This window comes from Charadrius vociferus, unplaced genomic scaffold, assembly GCF_000708025.1.
Source record: "Charadrius vociferus isolate BGI_N301 unplaced genomic scaffold, ASM70802v2 scaffold19, whole genome shotgun sequence".
NCBI classification, from domain to species: Eukaryota; Metazoa; Chordata; class Aves; order Charadriiformes; family Charadriidae; genus Charadrius; species Charadrius vociferus.
Genome location: NW_009650173.1, coordinates 2,328,609 through 2,341,061, shown reverse-complemented (window position 1 = coordinate 2,341,061; position 12,453 = coordinate 2,328,609).

Sequence of the window (12,453 nt, the reverse complement as noted above, 5' to 3'; positions counted from 1 at the left end):
ATCTTATGAACTCTATTAGTTGATTCAACTTCTGAACCATTTCCTACCTTTTTGAGGTTTTTTTTTAATCAAGCCACTGTCATGTTTGGCTGAAAATTAGGAGGTCTTTATGCAGGGCTGAAGAGAAGAAAAAGTTTAAAGATTAATATGATCCCACTAAGTTCTGTGCTGTTAAAGCTGAATTCCTGGTGTACATGTGGATCTGAGCTCTGTGAAGTTAAAGCTGAATTCATGGTGTACATGTGGATCTGAACTCTGTGCCGTTAAAGCTGAATTCCTGGTGTACATGTGGATCTGAGCTCTGTGAAGTTAAAGCTGAATTCATGGTGTACATTTGGATGTTAGTATATCAGCTTCTAAAAAGAGATTCATAACATAGTTCTTAATGTTACTATATCTTATTGTTTGCCATCTTTTTGGGGCCAATGTGGGACATACCCTTTGAACACACCTGCAGTGTGAACAGGCAGATAAATAAAGTGGTGTGGGACACAGAAACAGTAATTCAAATCTTTAAAGTCAAATTAGTAATCATTACTGCAGTTTTTTTAGTTGGTGTGGGAAAAAGATGTAGAATCTGAGGTATTTTTTATTTTTTTTTGCTTATGAGTATTTAGACTTTGTCACTTCTGGTGTTTCCTGTAGGTCTGTACCAATATTTGAAGAGAACAGTGAACTGCCAGTAGAGCTGGTGTGTACATAGTGATGAAAGATGGGGATTGATCACATGTTGCTACAGCAGTAAAGCAATCGCGTTAAGAACTGTGCTGTCTTGCTGGAGTATTATGGTAACAGGAATGCACATGAGCACTTGTAGAACAACCTCCGACAGAAACTTTAAAGGGAAGTGCATTGAAACGCCATCAAAACTGGACAATTACCTCTTACAAGCACTGTCTTTTTCAATTCTTAACCACTGGAATAGAATAATAACCAGAGGCTTCCTCCCAGTTCAATAGGTGCTCATTTTTGTGCAAAATGCCTTTTTCTGTCCTCTTCTTAAGAGATCATATTTCTGCAACTTCCACACAAGTAAATATTAGAAAATGCATTCTTTCCCCTGGAAGACAACCTTTCAAATGGCTCAAGATCATTATTAGGGAAATGTTAACGCTTACTGTCTGCTTTTTGCCGGATACTTTTCTTCCAGGCACAGATATTACTTCATGAAGAATGTTTTAAAATCCTAATTTTTTGGGGTTGTTTTGTTTTTCAGAAAGGAAAACTGTGCTTTTTCACTTATGCTGGTTGATAGGGTGTTCTTTGAATAAAATTCTATAACCTTTTTTTGCAACTTCATTTTCTAGGCTGCATAACTTTTTGACCCTTTGTGTTTATACACCAGAATATTGTGTAGAAACTTCCATAAGCGTTTTTTAACATAGTGCCTAGAGTTAATGCTTCCTTTTTATGGAATATGTGAAATAAAACAAATGAGGGGTACTAGCATCATTTGTCTGATTCTGTTTTAGTGCCGGCTAAAGCTATAAGGTATGCTGATCAACTGCAATTTTTTTTTTACAACAAAGTGACTATAATTTGGGTTGGGTTTTGTTTTATTATGTTAATGATGATAATAATGTGAGTAAAACTTTGCTCCTTTAAAGCTGGTGTAAAAAAAAAAAAAAAATCTCTGCTGTGTCACAGAAAACGTGTATTGTTCAGAGTAAATTATCTGGATGAACACATGGACAAAATGAGAATCAAATAACTCATTTTCTAAGTATTTATTGGGAATAAACTAATTTTACAGCTTCTAGACCACGTAGAATTTTTTTCATTCATTTTTTGGTACGCTTCTATTTTCAGATTTCAGTTGTGGCTGTCAGGTTCAAAACAAAGCGAGGGGCTTATCTTTAGATATTATTTTTTTTTCCTCTTTCAATCAGAAAGACCAAGAAATCTCTTAGGTCCTATTCTTGTCAAGGTCCAAGGCCTTTTGCACGGAAAATTTGCAGTAAGGATCTGAAGTGTTGTATGCTGTTTGTATGACTAGAACATCCAGACTAAATTCACCAATGAATCAAAAAGTCATAAGGAACATGAAACTGTCTGGAATACCTTGTGTTTCTTCCTATGTGGCTTGAGGCCAGCAGACCAATCCTAATGCTTAATGGTGAAACTTGCAAGACTTTTCACACCGGATGATTCTTGTGATCTGTTATGTCTGCAGATCAGAAATGTAGTAATATACCAAAGAAATAAGAGTATGCCAAGATTTTTGCAAGGTAATTCATACTACTTCTTTAGCAGTGACAGTCTTCTGACAATAGACAAGCTAAGGAGGTAGCATGGACTCAAATAGTACGAGGATATACTCAGATTTGATAGAATTAATAAAAATCATATAAATGGATTAAGTAACTGACTACTACTGCATTCCGATATGGGCTTAATTGTGGTACATCCTTATACATGAATTTATATAGTTGAATGTTTTTGTTAACCTTGCTCACGCTATGTAAAATTCTCTCTGAAGCCAAAATGTCTTTTGAAGTGAAAACCAAGAATTTCTTAGGAACATGGAGCAACAGAAGTAGTGTTGAGGGTAGAAAATGCAAGGCTGTATTTAGGTGGAATAGGGGTAGGCAGGAAGCTGCTGACCTGCGTTGGATAGGGCCAGTGTTACCAGCACCTTAGTGCTGCTGGTTTTACCAGTCACGCAAAAGGTAGCGCCTTCAGCATGTTCTTACCCACTGATGATGCAGTGCTGTACTGATTTGGTTCAGGAGAAGGGAATTTTTTGCAGCGTCTTCTCATTCATGTCTATCTGAATGACCAGCTGATGAAATCCAAAGGCAAGTGGTAGGAGATTTTTAGGGCTACAAACCACACGTGTAAAGGAAGGAATAACTTTTCTGTCTTTCCAGTTACTGAATTAGGTTTTTCTCCTGTATGTAAAGTAGCTTGGGGATAGGAAATAACATGACATCCATTAAGTATTTAAATCTCATGCTTCCAGAGGCAGAAGGTCAGAGTCTGAGTGTGTCTCTCCCACTCTCTCTTTTATCCCCTAATAAATAGGCTTTAAAACCAGGTTTACATTAGCTATGCTGATATAGAGGGGCAGCTTGTCATTTTGTTCCTTATTTGGCCAAGTAGGAAGAAAAAAGTAATACAGACACTGTCTTTCCCCAAATGTATGATTAGCTACAGTCTTATATTTCCATATACTTCTCTATTGATGGAAAGGGCTAGAAAGAAGCAGCGCCATCTACTGACTAAAACACATCATTGCAGATCCAACTCAGACCTAGAAATTACAATGCAATCTGCGTGTTCTAACCATGTGAATGTAATTACCAGACCTCCCTGGTTTATTAGTCAGCTAAATAATAATAGCTTTGGTTATGGGTTCTTATTATTTAATATATTTTCCTTTTTCTATTTTTAAGTTACCCTCTTCTGATTTGATACAGATTTAAAAGCTGATCTTGTCAGCTCCCTGCCAATTCAGCTGATGGTGAGGACTTCTAAATAGCTACTTGTTGTGTGTAGCTTCTGTCTTAGTGACGTTGCTTTAAGGATAGGAAGCTGCTGTAGCATTTTACATAAATAAGTAAAGTGTTCAGTAGGGTGACAGTTAGAAACCTGAAGTTTCAGATCCTCAAAAGCATTTATATACCTAATGAATATATTGGAAATAGGAGTTAGATACCTTTAGGGAATCGGCCTTCCGTAAGGGAAGTTCTCTTTGGTTTTAGCAGCGAGCTTCAGCAATAAGGAGAACAGATTTGGCTAAGCGCTGTCCATCCCAAGCCTGTCGTGATTAGTCAACAAAGCTGAATTGTGTGATCTGTGAGAATAGGCTGTCTCCTGTGGAAAACTTTATTCTTTTGCGTGTGCTCAAAAACAAGTTGACTTATGTTGAGAATTTTCTTAAGGATATTATTTCTCTTCAAAGTGTTTTACAGTTGTAGAGTTTGGTTCTACGGCCCATTGCTACAAGATGTTTACAACAGGACAAAGTCCTGTCGTGATAAATTGGAATTTTCCACTAACATTGGTACAAATTTCCAGATCCAGGAAGGTAATAAGGATAAGATTTATTTATTTATTTTTATTTTTTTTCAGGGTAGAGACTGATAAGCATCTCATCTAGAATACAGGCATAATATGCTATAGTCCAAGAGGTGACTGAAAAATTTTGGCAACAACACTTTTAGGTCTTGCTTGCTCATTATTTGGAACTTCTATCACCTGTTACAGGTCTTCTGACCTTCTTTTTGAAGGTCTTGTGTAGAAGACACAAAATACTGTGTTCTGCTTGATGCTTAATTTATATCCTTTAGAAAGTTAAACGAATTAATTATTTGTTATTTGATGATGTGGATCGGGAAATTTTTCATAAGTCTCTCAAATGAATTATATTAATTATAAACTGTCATTCTTGAAATTTTTTAGTCCAGATTTTTGTCTACCCTTTAGAAATGTGTCATAGCCATTAATTGCTATTTAATAAACAGCCGAAAATAGTAGTCAAACTATTTGAAAGAAAGATAAGTGGAAATTTGAAATCACAAGAATATCAGTTTTATTCTTGAATGTTAGTATAATTGACTCTTTAAAATATTCCATTTCCAAATACTGCACCTGAATTTGTAATTCAGCTTTCAATATTTTTATGGGCAGATTTGTTGAAATGGTTTCCACTGAGTTGCTTAATTATCTGATTTCGTGGGTGCAATTTGTTAAGACATCTAAGTGGGAAAAATTCCAGCCCCAAGTAACTGATTTCTGGTTGTTACATCACTAAAATATTTTTATGTACAGTGGATTCCTTTCCCTTTTGTGTAATAGATAACTGTTTATCTCTGTTAAACAGAAAGTTTGAGCCTCTGGAGACTGTCAGGTTCTGGCACATAATTCTCTAGCCTGAAATAAAGACTTGCTTCGGAAGCATTGAATTCCTCGAGCTGTAGCATTAGTGGGCTTCATCTCTTTTAACAGATTTGAGGCTGGTAGAAGTATCCCCACTTTACAACATAGTTAACATCTTAAAAGTTGAGAATCCTTTTTGTATTTTGTCAGGTCCTAACTGATTAACCTGGTGAGTCTCTAGAGAGGTAGTATTTCTCTTTTTTTGGCCCATTCTAAATTTGAATAAAAGAAAAATATTGAATGAAGTCTGAAATCAGATGAAGATCAGATTACATGAAGTCAGGTCAAATAATGGTAGATACGGCTATGAGGCTGAGGAAAAAAGTGGTAACAGGTTGGTATCTGTGATATGCTTAAATCTCTTTGTTGTGATTGAAATAGAAATATGCAAATATTCTCTCAGAAATGTGCATGCATGACTTGCTGGTACTTGCTTAAATGTTGTTTTCATACTTCAATAATATTTTTCTATCCCAGTTCCTCAATTCACAATGGCAATTTGTCTAAGTCAGTCTTAAGGAAGTATTACATTTATTTCTGTCCTAAACTTCTGAATCAGAATTTATGGATTTTCAGTAGTCTCTGGAGAAGCTTTAATTATCCCTGAAGAAACCTTAATGATGAAGATCATCTCCCCGCCCCGGAGCCGGGGGAAAGAACTGTTTTGGTGCTTCTTAAATCTCTTAGAAACTGCAGGTACTAGCACTAATTGTTCATAAAATACCTTCTGTATCATTTACCTAAAAACGCAGATACATCCTACTTGATAGATTATTAGCTAAGATCACATTGCATTAGGCCTCCATATTTATTGAGGTCTAGTTGCTGAAACGTTCATTCAGTCTGAGTAATTTTTTTCATCAAAAGTTGTTTTGGGGGGTTTGGGGTTTGTTTTTTATTTTTGTTGTTGTTGTTAAATGCAATTAGAATTAGCATATATCTCTAAAGCTGTAAACTCCCCGGGGAATTAAATTTTCAAGCAATTAGAAATTCTTTGATTGTGTTCAATTTTCTGGAAGTTTAAATTTGAGCTTGGCTTCTAATCTCAGAAGTCTAAACAAAACCCAGCACTTGAATGCTTTAGGATCATTTGTGATCTAGAACTGTACTTTGCCTCTAGAATACGTTATTTGCAAACCCAAATACTGGAAGTTGAAATCCAAACATTTTCCTTGGTTTCTTTCCTCCTTATGCTTTTCTTTTAAAGTGCTAAATAGATTCAGACATTTCTCAAGCTGCAGCCTAGGCTTTCCTGGAAGCACTGGGAGATTTAAAAAACTTTTCAACAGACCAGCCTACAGCTTTTAGTATGTAAATAAGCTGCTGCTTAGTTCTTGTGTTTACTGCTTTGATAACAATTGAGGAAAAATTACTTAATCGCCTCCTGAATAAATGCCCTTGCCTAGGAATTGGGGAAGTCAGAGAAGTTATCCTAAATCAGTAGGCGATTTATGCTGAGCACGGAATCATAAAATCACTGTAGGGGTTTAGGTTCTTCCTTGTTCACTAATCGAAAGAAGAATGGTTAGAAGTTAAATGCAATTAAAGTAGTAGTTGTCCCTTGCAATTTCATGTTTACTTTGACAGTCAAAATATAAGTAATATGATTGATGACATAAAGAAATCTTTAACTTTTTGAGTAACAACTACCCCAAAATATTTTCTCTGAGAAAATTCTCAAAAAGTGGCATAAGATTGAAGTAATCAATCCAGTGAACTGGAGTTATTAGAAATTATTTAAATACCGGGCACTGGTATAATTCATTGAGATGTGCATGGGAAATACTGGAGATCCAGGAGTTTACTACTTTTGTTTAAATGGAACTAAACCACTGGTTCTGCCACTTTCTGATTGGATGTAACCAGTAGAGTGTAGAACACAAATTCCCAATAACTGGAAGTGATTATAAGGTAGAAGATTTACTACCTGTAAGACATTACATTATTCACATAATAACGTTAATCAGTACTAGGTATTACGGCAATGCTTCAGTGAGTAAAAGCTTGTAGAGTTGGGTGAGTCTTCCAATAGCAGACACAGTTCCTCTTTTTAAAGTGAAATGTGACATGTTGAAAATACATATTCTAATTTTAAAATCCCACCATGTTTATACTTTTATTTCTTTCCTGACAGTTGGTCAAGTTCTATGGTTCAGTCTAGCAAGACATCTATCTGAACAAAACCCACAGAATTTAGTCTTTTCCTGGTACCAGTGCAGGATTTCATTTCTCCAGCTTAAGCTTTGTGGTCTTTGGCTTTATGAACTGAGCTCTCCTTTTCTTAGGATCAATGAAAGAATCCTATTCCACTATGTCAAAAATTGTGGACAAGGACAACTCTTGGAATGCAGTCAGGCTGCAATTATATCTAAGTATTTCAGACAAATGCATGACAAGAAATAAAGGAATTAAAGAAGATAAATAGTGTTTTGAGAGAATATAACAGTGAGAAAAATCTGATAAAATGTTTCTTTATAGATTTTTATAGATGAAATGACTCAGTTGATCTTTAGAGCACAGGTGAATACATATAGCATTGTTAGCTTTATTTCAAATACACAAGATACTTCAGTTAGTCTATCTGTCTTCCACTTCTAAAAGTTTTTTTTATGTGGTGCTTGGTTGATATTTTGAGTCCTTGGGTCCGTGATCCCAGCTTCTATTTAATATACCTATGTATAAAATAGGAACAGTATGTACTATGAGCAAGAACTGGAAATCAATACAGCCTGGCATTACTCGACATTGCAGCTTATATTAATCTATTGGTCTGGGGTTTATTTGAACCCATATAGCTTGTAATATCATTACCCATTCATATTTTTAGCAGTGTTTTGCCTCTGGTTTGCAGGAGCAGTTTCTTTTAAACATCCATCTCATTTCTAAAAATTACTGTGTAATACTAGATTTGAATAACTGACACAGAATAGCCATTGCCATGACTTTCCTTGTCAACCAAAGCACATTAAAATTTGGAATGAATACTGTAGAACTGTGCAGAATTCCCAGTGCCACTCAGTGTCTCTTTTGCATTAAGGCAACTTTGGAGGGAGAATAAGCAATGATGAAATTTGCCATTTCTTTTATTTTTTTAACTTTTATTAGTGTCTTTGGAATAACTTTCTCTGAGTCCAATAGGAGTAAGAGTCAGCTCTGAAGCTGGAGGGAGCTTGTCTAAAGACTCATCTGTACTCTGAATAACCATTGCTTTTTCCTGATTTTTTTTTTTTTCACCTGAATTGCCTACTTGCAATTGAAAGTACAAATGCTAAAATGCTGCACTGTAAAAGGAGTTAATCTTGAAGGTATTATGGTCCTGAACAAAAACTAGGGTTATTTAAAAGCATATTCACACCAATGGAATGGTTAATTTTACAGACTGCAGGGTCAGATGAGCTGGAGAAGTGTTCTTTATTGCATCTCACTCTTTCTCTCCCTTGGTGTCCTTCCATAATCTACTTAATATCCATATCTACTTAATACTTTTTATATTTATATTCGAACAAGCCAAGTAATGTTCCTGAAACACCATGCTGCTACTACCATTTCTTTGAACAGATTTCTGTGCTGGATGAATCAATGCAAAGGGATTCCTAGTTCCGCCTTTCATGATAAACAGAATCAGACCAAAGTAAAAATATTATGGTGCTAATCTGGCAATTCAGTATTTTTGCCTTTGATTTAAATGCTCATGCATATAGTTAATACTCATTGTTGAAGTGGGTTATGATTGCCAAAGCATATTTCGTGATCAGGAAAAAATAAGTTAAATTCTCTTCACATCATAAGAATATGAATTCTGACACTGAGAACAAATGCAATTAAAATTAATAATGAAAAAGGAAAAAGAATTATTACCATCATAACACCTCATTTATTTAAAGTTATGCCCACAATCTTTTACGGAAATACTTTCTTCTGAGACAAATATATAATAAAATTGTCATAAAGTATTTCTGAACTACTGTACATAAGTTAGCAACTTAATATTATCCCATCTTATGTTTGAAATGACTAAAGCACAAAGAAGTGTAAGTGACTTGTCCATGCTTAAAATGATATCCTGGAAATTACTAATATTGGGCCCTGGGTAGGGGCTTAAAATGCCTTTATGTAGCCGAAGCAAATATACAGGCAGTATGGGCAGTCACTTGGCAAAATTAATAATGTACGTAATATTGAACAACTTTGGTCAGATTGAAGATTAGATCAAAAGTTAATTCTGGTGCCTTGAAATTCAACTACTGCCTCAAACAAATCTTTTGTTTCTCACACTAAGCACAAGCTCTAACAGAGTGAGACAAAATCCCAGCAAGATAGCCAACAACCTGACTTACCCAAGTACCCATTTAAGTTGCAGAAATAAAACTTGATTCTCTGCCCCAAAAGAGATTGTGGACTTAAGCCTGTTGTATCGTATTGGGAGACTTTCTGAAATGAGGTGAATTTTGGAGCTGAAACACAATTTCTATATGATGCATTATGAAACATGTTTTTTCTGGGGGGTGGGGGTTTGGTGTGAATTTCATGGTTACTTTTTCTAAAGTGACTAATTGACTGAGGCACTTGGGGGTCCAAAACTCAATGAAGGCCAGGGGAGTTAGCATCAAGATTTCATCACTGCTCTAAACAGTGTTACTTTCAAGATCTTCCAAATTTGTCTGGAAATACAGTGTTTTAGGAGGATTTCTGAAAAGTGAAGGAGCACAAAGCAAAATGCACAGATTTTACATAAGTGTTTTTATCTGGAGCCCATCCTTATAGTAAATATACTTTCTTCCATTTTAAAAACAATTTGTATTATCAGCAAAACATCTTGGTGGAGACAATTTTTAATCACATTCATGCTCTTTTGTAAAACCAATGTATAATAGAGATTCATAGGAGTGCAAAAATAACATATTGTGCTGTATTAGTCACCTGATGATGCCTGTGTTCCCCCCCTCCCCAGACTGGACTGATTTAACCATGGTAAGTTCCTATATGTGCACCAACCAGTTAGGAGGCCATTGCCATATGTGCTTAACAATGTTAAACAGAAATATATTTTGCTGAAACTGAGATATTCCTAGTATCTAATACTTGTACACCCCAAGCTTTGAACATGTTCCACGTTGCTTGAAAGGGAGACAAGTGCCGGCCTTTTTGATTAGGAGCTTTCCTGCATTAATTCCTTCTGGAATTGTACTGTTTTAAGAATATGTTGTGATATTAAGGTTGTTATTCTGTGTTTTTTCTCATAACTAGACATCTTTAATAATGGAAACTTAAGCATCTGATGGGTGGGTGGCATTGACTGAGGATTTTAAGATTCTGTGTATTTTTGGCACTAAAGCTACCTTGTGGATTTAGCACTGGTTTTGTATAGCAGCCTGAAGTGACAGAGCCCGTAAATAATATACAAAGCTGTGCATTACAACAGAAGGATAAAAAGTTATGCCTCCAGTTAGTATGCATCATTCTTCTGTTTATCAAATGAGACAATGAGCCATCTAAAAATGTGCAATTATGAAATTAGAGATTGTCTCAAATGCATACACGTTATTTCTACTTTGCTATCACCTAATGTACACCTTTCAAAGAATATATTTAGATTTATTTTCTTTTAAATTCTGATGATAGAGGGTAGACTTTTTTTAATGAATAGATAAGATTCCTCTTAATCTAATGACAGTTATTATTTCCCCCTGGACTAAACTTGTTTGGGTCTAGTTCAGCTTTCTCCGATTAGTCAGGCACTGCTTACTGCTGAAGAACTTGTCAGACTATTTAAGGTGGGTCTGCCTTGATGCCCTGATAACTCTTTTTCAGATGCCGTGATCATCATAACCCTCTAAGCTTTGACTAATGCCTTGTAATGCTTTTTATACTCTTCAGCCATCTCTTACAAGAGTAACTAGGCGTGAACAGACCAGTCACTGCTCTCTCATGAGGCGACAGACCTGGAAGCCCCTGCATTCAGCTAACTGCAATGCTGTGCAATGGGACAGTTAACTTGTTCTGGTTTTTGGTGTCTGTCTGAATATTTAGTTGTGTTTCAGTCTGTCACAAAGATGAGGAGAGACGTGTATTATTGTTGCAAACCAGAAAGGAGATGCCTTTAGCTGCAATGAACAGCTCTGAGCCCACGTGTTGGTTTTCCAGGTTGCCTCAACTAGGTGCAAAGGAGACTTAAAATGCTGAAGAAATCCCTTCTTAGCCTAGCTACATACAGTACTTTTAGTCCATACTTTAGTAGAAATAGATATATTAGTGTCTTTTGCACATACCTTTTGGAACAAAAATGTCTCATCCTTTCCAAAATTCTGTTGACTTAATGTTTCTACAACATTCAATGTTGTTTTTCACATTCAGTGTACAGTAAACATTCAGTGTGCACTTCAAGTTCTTATTGCAATAAGACTAATCACTGTAAGAACTAATTTATGTAATGTAGCATTTGCCTACCATTACAATCCAAAATGAAGCTTCATCCACATTTGGCAGAACATGTGTTTCGTGGGAGGGACAATGGCAAAGACCTAAAGAAATCTAAACACCTAAACAAAAAGTAAAACAAAGAAATACAATTCGCTAACTAAAAAAACCCACTTGGGGCACCAGTTAGTCTAACTCTCTTCTGCTTTAGACAGTTGTAATCCCAGAGGAAGCTTTCACTGGCAGCATCTCACGGAAAGGCTCATATTTTCATTATGAGGAAGTTCTCTTGAAAAATAACCTTAATTAGGTCGGGACTGATTGAGGTTTCTTTAACACAGACTACCAATGTCTTGTTGCATTTTTATTGTCAATCTGTTTCTTGCAGTCAGTTACATAAAAATTAGAAGGCTGATAATATACAAGGAGTGATGATTTGGAGACTGTTCTTACTCCACCAGCTCTTTTTGTTTTCTGCCCTTTACCTTTCATCTTTTCTGAAAGAAATTATTTTTCCTAGCTTTGGAAACAGTCAGTAGCATAAGGTATCTTTTGTAGCTCAAAAATATGCAATTCTGCAACAGTTGAAACATCAGAATCTTTTTAAAAGTGAAGATGGAATTTCTACTGGGCTTACTTGGATTCCCAAAACCTGTGTCTAAAGACTACTTACTTGAATTTAAGTATAATTCTGTGTTTGCAAATTTAAATGCTTATCATTCTGGATGAAGACTTAAAGCCTTTTACTTGAAAAACGTAAGGAGTAACCAACAACAATAAACTTTAGCCAGAGCAACAGGATGTCTGTGCTTTAAAGGGGGAGTTGGTGGTGTTTTATATCTGCTGCGTAAATTCTGTCACAGATCATTCCTTAGCTTCCACTTTTCCACAAACCCATGCTCCTAAATACAGTTCCTTAAAAATGTCCCAAATTACATTTTGCTTTATACAGATTCACTGCTTTTGTGGAAATGAGTTAAAATGACAACAGGGATGTTTTACCTTGCGTCCATTGCCAGACGAGCTTCCTGGTCAAGGAAACAACTTGAGAAAAGGCCTTAAAATCAGCCTTGAAGTTATCAGAATGGAATGAGATACCCTGTATTCATATGAAGACAGCTTGGCTGTAAGCGTAGGAACCACTTCTTGTTGCTG